Here is a 12,704-nt window from a genome sequence, read left to right on the forward strand (position 1 = left end):
TTACATTCCTTTCCACAAGTGTTATTAACTATAGTAATAAACTGTAATATCATGGAACGGTTTGGTGTCTTTCTATGCTTTATTAATATCTGAGTTTCTCTGTTTACCGAATGCATCTGTCGTAGGCAATAAAACAGTGAAGGCTTTAAAGGAATGGCAATTAACACAGTTATGATATCAAACATTTTACAGGCTAAGGGTTAGGGGTAAGTTTAACAGTAAGGTTAGAATTTGCTTTAAGGTGAATTCTGTAAAAAGTAAGGCAAACATGAACTTAGAAGGTGATATGCAAACAACTCTGTTGTATGGCTAAACGCAATTAAATGCTTGATCACTTAGATGTCAACCTTGACTGTATTATCTTTACGCATTCATTACAAATGGACTGAAACATACAACAATCTAGCACAATAACTATATTAGAAAATGATGACGTTGTGTCCTTGGGCAAGGCACTTCACCCTACTTGCCTCGGGGAGAATGTCCCTGTACTTACTGTAAGTCACTCAGGATAAGAACAACTGCTAAATGACAAAATGTAAATAGTCATACTTCTATTTCTGATTGATCTTCCTGTCTCAATTTTGTTTCCTTAGAATTGTCATTATGTCAGACCTTTTATATATATTTTCAAAGGATACCATTGTCTGAATAGTATGGCACGATCCTATCTGAATGGTGAGATACATGTAAGTAGATCCTGAGGTACAGATTTTCATGAATGAAATAGACGGTGCAAGCTAATACGGCACAGATGTTAAATCCATCTCTCTTGCATATGGCATTAGCATGTTTTCAACAGGTACTGTATATCATTCACTCTCTGGAGACAAGTCTATTTAAGGCCTCTTGTAATCATAGCCAGGTTTTTCTTAAATTAACTTTCCCTCTCCGATATTGCAAATATTACCAGCCTCAAGAGAGGTAGTTATGAGGGCAACTTTGGGACCTAGCTTTGTAAAAGAGGAATAGATAATGAATTGTACCAAATGCATACTGTATATCTGTGGACTGTAACAGGTGATGACATGATGAGGAGAGCTGTTAAGAGATCAGGTTACCACCAAGTGCAGAATTTGGCCCTAAACCATGTACTGAGGCGACTGTGGTTCTTTTCTATGGGTATGAATAAGTAATTTATTCCGTCTTTGGGCCACTTTGAACATCTCCCATTCACTCCACATAGATTTATATAGCTTTTTTGTTCTCCACATCTATGGAGAGTTTTGCATGCTTTGAAAAAGTAAATGGGAGATTTAACAGATGTTGCTTTTTAATCAATTGATAGGCTTGGGTATCTATCTTAAGGTTTATTTTCTTACACGTCGTAAATCTTTGAATCTTTGTGGAGGGCTTTTACTCTAAACTCAAGACGATTTCCCTCAAAATCCAGGAGAATCCATAACTAACTTGTTTTGTTGTGGGCTCAGTGGGGGTGTAAGGGGGGTCCCTATTGAGATATTTCCACTTGTAGTGTTGAAAAACATCCCCCCTCGCTTCCCTCCTCTTAAATCTAGAAGAATGTGTCTCATTCCCAAGCCCTGATGGCATTGGAGAGGTTGCAATGGCTCTATCTTTTTGCTTGTATTGTCGGCACGCACACGAACTGGACAAAACCAGTGAATTGTTAAATGTTTTTCCTTGCGCACACTGCATGCCCCTTACTTACCAATGATCGCAATCCAGCAGTTTCCGTCGCTCCTAACAGGGGATTCCGTTTTCCCCCTGCAAGCAGTTTTGTTGAAGTATGTTTACACTTTGGACAACAGTCCTAATTGAGCACAGAGCGGGGTTGCCCATGAAATTTGCATTTGAATCAAAAGACGCAGATCTCCAGCCAATGTGTGTGTGTGTGTTGAATGCTGTCCTCACAGTTACCATAACAAGTCAAATGTTATTTTTTGATAACGTTTGCTTCTCAGCAAAATGTCGGGTCAATGTATTTCAGTCAATATGGTATTATTTCAACAGTGAATAATATACATGTAATGGCTATCGACATTGGCAGGCTTTCATATGGTTTTGAAGCAGTCTTTGACTGGAGGCATTGTGGAGAGGGTTCTAGTGGTTTTCTTACAGGAAAAGACTGCCATGTTGGTTTTTATCAGTTAGCTGTATGCCAGCTGTGTAGAACTCTTTGTCTCTTCCTCTTTAATGGGCAACAGTGGCATTAGGGAAATAATGAATCACCATTTTAATTGATGTCTTTTATGGAGGAGCTTACAAAATGCTTGCTCTTTACAGGTTAATTGGTTACAGCGTCAGGAAATAGAGTTGTATCCTGCTGCTGTAAGTCCAGCAATATGGTATGCACTCTGTCCTCAATGTTTATGGAGGACAGAGTGCATTTAGAATATTTGGCTATTAATACTACTTGCCTTAGGGCATTGTATATATATATATATATATATATATATATATATATATATTTGGGGTTGAGCTTATATAAGGTGCACACACTTTAAGAGGGTCTTCCCTGTCTACAGGTGGCCTTTGTAAAATTGTTGCGAAAGAAAACCCACAATCCCCTTGGTGTCATTCTTTTTAATTGTTACCAGTAGTCTCTCTCTCTTTTTTGGGGTAACACATTAGAGCTTAGTTGCAGTCTTCATGGATTTGCTCCAGAGTTTCAACAGAAAATCCTTTTGGGTTTCAAATCTGTTTTTGATAGGAGAAGAGAAATAGTTGGGTATAAAGGGAAACAATAAAGAGTTGCCGGAAATTTGAGAATTGTGGAAAAAGAAGCAATGGGAGGTAACAAAATAACAATGGAGGCTCTCAAAATACACTAAATGTCTATAAATACACCACACCCTGTTGTCAATAAGAGTAGGTTCTCTTAAACACGTAAGGCATAAGAAGTAGTCCAATCCCTTTTCAGGATTTTTTGCAACCTCAATGAAAGAAGAGACATTGCAAACGGAGACAACACAGAAATATTGCACCGCATTATTCAGGTCCCTGCAAAGAAGGGCTAAATCATACATCATCTTATTAAAGAAAAAACCTACGACAATCCTGACATTGAGGCCTACTGAGAACTACAGTATGAGATGGGTAGGGTAGGACATGAAAAAGACAGTGAATATATTGACCTAGCCTTAGACTTATTATCTTACCACTTTACCACCAGAACCACCAGAAGTAAATAGGCTGAGAATGTAGAACAATGCCAAAAGATACAATGGCCATACACTGAGCTGTTATCTGGCACCCTTTTTTTGCATCACAGGCTCTTGTAAAGCCCCAACTCTCATACTGGATGTTAATTGCTGTTGTTTACAAGGTTGGAAACGGGACTGGATCATAAGTATATTGTATGCCATTTATATTAAGGTATTTGCTGCTGTGGTCCATTTTTGATAATTATCTGTGTTTCCCTTCTGTTTATGGAATTGATGCAGGTGTTAAAATAACAAGCTTTGTAGGCTTAGGGTTTGTGTAAAGTTTTCAGGACATTTCCGTAGAAGGTCTGACACAGTCCAAAATCATATTGTCTTTAAGCTAATTTTGCTTAAAGACAAGTGGCTACAGCGGTAAATGTAAGAAATTATCATTTCTTACATATTATCATTAAAATTGATATGAGCGCTTATGAGATTACATCGAGAACACCCTTCGCAATTCTTCTATTAAATTAAATGGTACATACTTCATTTCATATGCTGAAGATGCACACTGATGAGATCCATTTATAATGTAATTAATGAATCATTACTTCACAGCTTTGGAACCGACTAACTAAAAATGCTTCTAATCATCAAAAGCTCTGACAATTTGTAAACCTTTCCATTCCTTGAAGGGAGGATTTTCACAGGTACTGTAAATTCAGAAGCACATTCTTGGTCTTTTGAGCCAGATGCCTCTGTATTTGGGCAACAGAAAAGGCGAATCATGCATTAAGCAGTTAAAATTAATTTACCAAAACATTTGAACTTGATCAAGGTTAATTTCCTCCCGAAAGCCTCCTTTCCCCTTTACTTATCGGTGGTTGCCTAATCAAAAACATTGTACCTGTAAAACTCTAGGCCTTTCTGGTCATGGTTTTAATAATGCACTGGTGGGCCTGGTAATTCACATGAATAAGGGAGTCCTCTGCAAGTTTTCCAGCGGTGACTATGTAATTTTCCATTGGAATTCCTCAAGGCATCTGATTATAGTGGTGTTTCCCAGTGAACCCGCGGTACGGCCGAAACACTTGTTTTGTTTTGTTTTCGTTCGGGATGCTGGAAAGAATGCGTATCCAAGATAGCCTACGCCTGCCAAGGACCCTTGACGAGGCCTTGTCCTCCACAACCACTCCCAGATGCGTTTTATGAATACGTTTTCCTCATTATTTTGAGCTTTACTTGTTTGGCACAGGGATGACCATGTTCTCCAAAGCATAGAAATAAATGGTTTACTATTATGAAATGTGGGAAAGTCAAAAGCGCTAGATATGGCCTCTTTGGTTTGAGGTTTTGTTTGCAGAGCCATGTCATATTACAACACGTGTAACATGACTGATCCCAGTGAACCCAAAGAAAACAGTTGCACCCAGAACATCTCACGTTTCCTTCTTTGACAATGACAGAACAATGATGTCACATTGGCTTAAAAAAGCTTGTCTAATGAACTTGAGTTGAATATTGGATGTTAGTGGTTGGATGTCTATCAAGTCAGTAGGATTTAATGAAAGGAAGACCATTTCTGTGTTTCCTTATTGCTAGGCTACAGACTTGTGCTATTACTTTATCTTGGGGATTCGCAACATTTTTAAGTACTCATCACAACCCATAATGCTGTTCCTTTCTGAGCATGCACAGAAACAGTTAAATATTTTGTAGGCTAGGTATGAGAACTCTCAAGTTCCTATTCAACAAAGCTCACTCCAACAACCACACACACGTATGTTGAATGCTGGCCTCTACCGTGACATAGGCAGCCACAAGTTGCACCTCAGTTTATGTTCGACTCATGGCACAGCCCTACAACAAGCGGGTGAATACATGGACATTGGTTTCTCTGCATCCACGTGGAATATCCGCTCCAATACCTGTGAGTTTGAGGCAGGGACAAAATATTTCCTTGCGTGAGCGTCGTTGTACTCACTCCTGTTCCGCCAAATGCCTTGCAATAATTTCTAAGCTATTAGGTTTCTTAGCATTAAATTGTAAATTGATATTAAGTGGTGACCATCTGGATGCAGAGAATACATTCAAGAATCTCCAACACATCCACACAGCTTTTAATCTTGCTACTACCATTTAAAATCTAAAAGATTCAGACCTCCATCCATAAACAATGTCAAGATTTGTCTGTAGTGCCAAACTCAAATAAAAAAACATGCCCTGCGACCTACAACTTCAACAGGTCTGATCATATCTGACCATAGCCCATAGGTCCTGGCCTGCTTCATAAGAGGCTCTTATCCGAGTCCACTAGCGTTAGATCTACCCAGAGCAGCACTGGGGAGGGCACCACCCCTGACATGTACCAAGCAGCTACACCCTTACAAGAAACAAGGGATTAGAATCACTGGAGGTGGGGGGGTGGTTGGGTGGGGGGGGGGAGACAAAGGACGATGGACCTGATGCTGAACCAACACTGCTGTGGCAATGTGTGCAAGATTGCTGGCAGGTGGAGCCAATTGGTGAACAATGGGCCGGTCTGGGGCTTGAAGGGCCGATGATTGTTGACATATGGGGCCCCCAGAGCCCGAGAAGAAAGCAATCAGGTTGAAGGGGAGGAGGAGGCAATGAGATGGTTGTGATCGGGCGGATGCAAGAGCGGCATGATGTCAGCCTGAGTCAGCGCAACAAACGCACACACACACACACACAGACAGACACACTTTGTTTTGCATGACCTTCAGCAATGCTGATGTCATGGCCTGACTGCTATTGGGGGCACACAACTGTTTTGGCTGCCGGTGGTAGTGGGGGTCGCAATGGCACGCAACGAGATCACAGTAGACGGGCGCCATTAAGGCTGCCCTGCTCAAAGAGAATCCACGTTATACCGGGAGGTCAAGTAAGATGGGGGTTTGACTGCCGTCTCTAGTTTTGGAGCTACGTGCCCTTCAATCTGGGGGAATTCCCTCTGTTTTATTATCAAGGCTTTATGAGTTTGATTTGTGCCACTGGTTGTTCTCTGGATGAATCATCCATACTGCTGTTCTTACATTTGTGGATTAAGTACTGGGACTGGCAGGAAGAAACATGATGCGTGATAGTAATTACCATGAGAAAAAATAAGTGAAATTTGATTCCACTCATGGTGGTAGTAATTTGATTCAAATAGGGAGAAAGATAGCTGCAAGTGTATGACTAAACTGTTCAAGAAACCTGAAAGTAACAACTTTAACGACCCAGTAATTATCTTTATTATAGCTTATCCTCATGGTGGACTGTAATTGAACTCAAAACGGCAAAAGAATAAAGTAGCCTAGAGTGTGATGCTCAAACAATTTTGAAGATCTTTCTGGGAAACGCCTCGTCAAATAAATGAAATTACAGAATGAGATGCATCCATAATGAAACATTTCCAAGGGAACAGCACCTGGAGTCTCTCTGAGTCTCAGTAACGTCAAGTACCTCATCTGCAGCGCCATAATGATTTTAACACTGAGCTTTATTCCGGTTGTAACCATAGCAGAGTCTGAATTCATACAGCTGGCAATCACTTTAGAGAACGAGAGAGAGAGGAAGGGAAAGGGAGGAGAGAGAAAGGAGGGATCTACCTGTATGATAGAGATCAGTTCCCTCAAAATGACTTCAGTGCTGGACCTTTTTGGGACCGGTGAACATGTTCTAATTCCAATAGGACTTCACAAATGTCCACTGAAATATTGTCTTATTGATTTCATGTATTTTAGTCATGAAGGTGGTCCCCTACACAAAAGCAAAAGATTCGTAACAGAATAACAAACTTTTAAATGTGTTATTCTAACTGAGATGCTGCTATGCTTAGGCATGCAGATGTTGGAGTAATAAGAACAAACTGTGAATTGGTAGAGTTTGGGATTGGATCGGTAGAGGGAAAGGATTTACAAGACCAAAGGTTTTGGTGGGACTTGTAGTTGAGAAGCCAAATTATTAAAAGTCCCCTGTCCTTAACTTGCATATTTTCTTGAATATATTACACAATATGTCTCCTGGAAAAATGTAATCCTAATATTGCATTGTATAGCCATTTCTCAGGTGTTAAATAGGCCGATGGACTGGTGCCCAAAGTGAATTAAATGTTTTTATTGTATTATCAATAAGACTTCCAACCCAACTTTCAACATTCACATTACTCTTTATCTCAGACTACTACAATACATAAATTAACACATTAATAAAGATTCTGTTATTTTGGATGACAGATGGTCTGATATCAATCCAAGTATTTACATTACATCAATACTTTTTTAGTAGTTTAATGTAATGTTATTACTGTTTTAACACAGGGATAAAGTGACAATGTAAACCCACAACCTTCACTCAATATGACAAAAAAAAACTTCCATTACAAAGCAATAGAAAATGTTCTGTGGTCACATTTTCAGGACTTCATAAATGTATTCTTAGAATATGATATGGAGACTGCCGTTACACATTTTCCACAAAACTGGATCTGCATTTGTAAAATGTTTCTTTTTCTTAGTGAGAGAATGTAATCATATTCCAACTGTCTTGCACAGAACTATTTAGCCACTCCTGTTCTGTAGCTGAGCAACATGCAAACAGACCAAGCTCATTTAGGAAGCAGACAGCACCGCTATACGATACCCTTCCACTTAAGCCGTGGTCTGCTTCCCTGGCTTCCTTACACTGGAGAGTGGGGTGCAAATGGAAAGAATGAATTTACAATGTTTCATATTTTTTTATAGATATATTTCAATGTGCATGTTTTCCTAATTTGTGTTCCGCCTAATAGCATTTTCGTTTACACAGTGAAACAAAGCTCCCAAGCAGCCCACAGACTGTGGGAAAATTACATTAGAATAAAGCAATCAGTGGATTAACCCTCAGTTATGGCAGACTTGGCACTCCTAATAGTACCAATCACAACAGATGAGGAAAAATTAACATGGGTCAGTGCTATAAGATCAATGGCTGTTTCACAAGTTCTCCAGCCTCCTTCACCGGGGAATGTATAGCAGTTAAGGTTTATATGGTATCCTACAAGCCATATTTGGGCCTTTGATCTTTCAAGAGAAGGAAATGTTACCCCGACTCATACACGAGTGAAAAAAATACAGACTCCAGCTAGTGTTTATATTTGATTTTTCATTGAAAGGGAGGAGAAAAGAGAAGAAGGGGGGAAAAAAAGGTTCAGATGAACTAATATTTCAGTGAATGTAAAATCAGCTGGGTTTATTTTAAAGTAGCCCTCTATTTTTATAGTAATTTGTGCTGTTCATTTCATAATGTTAGTTTTGGATCTTTCTTGGTGAGAGTACAGAGCTGTGGTAGATTAGCCATCTGCACAGTGTAAACACAGACCTCTTCTGTTCTAAGAAAAGAACTGCAGGGATGATGTTAACGGTATCTCGCCTCAACACGTGGTGCTTGCTACATTACTCAAACGTCTGCTCTTTATGGTTGTATATGTTCTGGGCCCATGAATTATAAGAAGGAGAATGACCACTGATTGAATTGTCATTTCTCCAATGCATAAGATATGGATATCATATCAAGGTACTTCTATGGCCTAATTGCTCAGAATATGGATACAGACAGACATGGCTGGCGTTATTACCATTTTACGGGCAGAATTACCTGTTGTTGCTGTGTCACAAGACAAAAGAGAAAGCAGCTCCCATGGAGCAGAGGGAGGGCAACATGGAGACGGATGGTGAGGGCGTTAGCCGCTCAGGAGAACCCCAGAGTTTTCTCAGAGCACGCTGGCTTTATGGAGCTGCGTTTTAGGTGGTCCAGCGGAAAGTCAGAGCACTCTCAGGGTCTGCACAGTGTTGTACTCCGGCCCCCCCTCCTTCACCACCACCACCGGTAAAAAAAAAAAAAAAAAAAGACCAAATGTTTTTTTTTTTCTCTTGCGCCCTTTTTTTTCTTCTTCTTCTTTTTGACTTGTTTTCCCTCACAGCCACCTTAATGAGACATCAAAGAACCATCAGAGGCCGGGATGTGATTTGGAGCTCTGTGATGTCGCGGGCTGGAGGTTCCAGGTGCATGTGCCAGTGTTGGGCAGGCATGGACAGTATAGCGATGTCTACAAGGTTGGTGAGCCTACGAAGGCTGGGTGGGAGGTACAGATGGTGGGGGCGGTGATGGGGGCGAGATGGGGCAGGAGGCTCTAATTACCCATCTATGACACTCTGAAACTAATGAGAATGATGATAGTATTGTACGACTGAGGACCATTTTCATGGACACGTACATGTATATGCATGGCACAGTGCATATTCATTCATTTGGGGACCAGACGCCTTTTCCTTTGACATTTTGGCAATGTTAAGGATGAATGGCTCCAGACATAGTATGGTATCTAAAGTTTTTTTTTCAAGAATTCTGAAAGACTTGTGAAGCTTTGACGTGCAGTGTGAGCCTATATCTCTGGCACAACAGTTAGATGTAAAGAAAATAGATGTTTATTATTTTCAGGTTTTTTATTATTCATGTTTACACAGAGTTCCATATCAAGCCACCCTGTATTGACACACATGTTTCACTGCTAAAGGTGCAGGCACACCAACACATAATTTTCCATTCCATAATTAATAAGGCCCTGGCACATATTAGACTGTAGATTCTGACAGGTGACAGAAAAGATTGAAAGGGAAATACAGAATTGTGTTTGACATTTGATCCAATATGAACTCCAGTATTAAGACCCCTCACCTTTAGTTTTCTTTCTGCAGGGGGTGCCCATTAACCCTCTATATCTTTGTGCTTTGACACTGAATCAAGGTGAGTCACTGTTTTGTACAAATTGTGCAAGCTGAGATCTCTTTGAATTTACTACATAGAAATGTTTTCAAAGGTATTAGACAGAAATGGCTGGCGTTATTAAATTTTACGGGCAGAATGACCTGTTGTTGCTGTGTCACAAGACAAAAGAGAAAGGTATTAGACATTAGATGTTGTGGGGAGAGTTGGAACCGCACCATTGTTAATCGTAATACTTAATAGAATACTCTGAATTGAATTCTGAGCTCTGAACTCATTTAATGCAACATGAAACAAACTTCCATTACACAACCCAAGACAATGACGACCCTTTGCATATAGGAGAAAATAGGACACCAGGTCAAACTAGGAAGGCTTCATTCAAAGTGTATGTGTGCAAATACATGCACAATAACTGTACAAAGGCACAGCAGTGACATTGCTGCATCTGTCAACTTCCTCTCCTGTTCAAATCTGGCATCCACATACTGTAGCAGACAAGGTGTGCTATTTGTCTGATTGTCACCCACCACTATCTTTTCCGTTTGCTCCCTGCTGTCTGTCCACAGTGTGCTCTTCCTGGAGGTGTGTGTGGGGGGTTTGCATATGATAGCTTACCTCTGACCGCCAATCCATTGTCTACCATTGTCCTCCAACAGCTCAGGAGGATCGAGCACCTGCGGGGCGGCTTTGTTCTTCTGCCATGGCTCGATGCAAATGGCCTCCCCTTGTTCTATTTATCTCTAAATGACAACCATTAACATCTAATTAATCATCATCCGCCCTCATGAAGACCAAACTAGCTGGTGAATTGTCTGTTTTTGTTCAGCTCAAATGTTGCCCTATAACTTTTTAAGGCCTGTCTCCATCTGTCAGTTTAGTTCGGGAGACTGAATTAAGTACGCCAGTGAGGATGTTTTTGGACAATGTACTGTCTACTTTATAGCCGAATAACACAATTGTTGATAGCTCTACAGGTCATGCAACCACAGATACTTTAAATGAACACTTTGTATTTATTTGGAATGATGTCAGATGAAAAGGCATTTGGCCCATACAAAACAAAGTTCACAGCCCTCTTTCTTAATTGGTGTTGATTCCCGTTCTATACTCATGACTCCCCTATTCATGTGTTTTTCCTCACGTGGACAAACTCTCCAATTGTACCATCACAAACCACCAGCAGCAGTCCACCAACCTCCAACTCCAACCCTTCAACTAGTAGCACTCCCACTTCAGCCAAAAGCCTTACAGTTTTTTCCATTTGCTAACACACTAAAATGACATACACAGCACAATTACTTAAATTGACACACAGAGAGTGAGGGAGTCAGGTGGCTGAGCGGTTAGGGAATCGGGCTAGTAATCTGAAGGCCAGTTAGATTCCTGGCCGAGTCAAATGACGTTGTGTCCTTGGGCAAGGCACTTCACCCTACTTGCCTGGGGGGAATGTCCCTGTACTTACTGTAAGTTACGGTGGCCCACGGGTGCACACCACAGAAAGAGGCATGTGATGAGATGGATGTGGGTGCGATTCAGGGATGGATAAGGCACTCAAGGAGCTTCTTCCCTTGATGTCTGGCAAGGGAAAATATTGCCTGTGATGTGGAGGAGGCATTTTGGCCAGACCCAGCTGTGCGCCAAGATGCTCCCTAATTATTTTCACTGCCTCTTTTTCTTCTATATCTTTTTTCTACACATTTTTTCTGCAATTTTCTTTTTCAGTTTACTGTTTTTTGTGAGCATAGTTTTTTTCAGTCCAATGTAAATAAATCTGCTGTGCAGAAGAAAAAAAAAGTTTCAACGGCATTTGTGTGTCTGCAAATATTTCTGTGCATGTGAACGATCTGAAGATTTTTCTACAATTGAAACTTTTTTTGTATTATGGCAAAGCATATTAAAGTATGTGTGCCATTTTGTGCAAAAGTTTGATTTTGATAATGCCATATGTAGTTTTGATTGCAGCATTTCATTTTATATGATACATGAGGTATTTTGCAGTTTGGGTGTGTGGTTTTGTGAATTGTGTGTGGTATTTTGATAAAAACAGCCTAGTTTGCAAAATTGTGTTTTAGCAATTGGAAACAGTCCAAGTCAGCAGATCGCTAGTATCAAGATTGTAATAGGGAGTTGTGTGCCCAACTTCAAGTTGTTTCCCGCAATAAAATCATATATGGAGTAATCACTGAATACACAGAGAAAGCTGAAGATCACTTAGAACCAACTAGTGCCAGATCAGATAGGACTGTTTTTTTTTTTTACTGTGTGGAAGTAAAAGGCAAAGAGTTGGGCTTTTTCAAGTTGCAAGGAAATACTAGCATAAAAACATTGCTGCTTAATGTGTGTATCTGGTGGCAATTCCTATGAACTTCACCAGCGACCTCTGATAGAGAAAGACATTAGGAAGACAAGCTTCAAAAAGGAACTCCATTCTTATTTCCGATTAAGAGGAAGGTGGAGGGTTCTTTGATGCACAGGTGCACTCTAAGTGGCTTTTCTTAAAGGGGCCCTTCAAAATCAATTCAAGTTTCTTCACTTCCGAAAAGGTAAAGGCCAAAAAGACAGGGCTAATGTTACAGTGACACAAGTAATTCTCTACACACTTTTGGCTTTGATGTCAATGGAATCTATTTTTTGTTTGACCAATGTGACCAGGGTGAAATAAACATAATTTATCTGTCAGGCAAAGTGGAAGTTTATGTTTCAGTAAAAACCTTATGCAGACATTATGTTCCTGAAAACATCAGGACTGAATCATATTCCAGTGAATCATATTCCAATGAATCCTTTTCCAATTTGGCCATCCATTGTCAACTGTAATGGCTTCTA

Source organism: Hypomesus nipponensis, chromosome 16, assembly GCF_054491055.1.
Source record: "Hypomesus nipponensis isolate SF chromosome 16, ASM5449105v1, whole genome shotgun sequence".
Classification (NCBI taxonomy): domain Eukaryota; kingdom Metazoa; phylum Chordata; class Actinopteri; order Osmeriformes; family Osmeridae; genus Hypomesus; species Hypomesus nipponensis.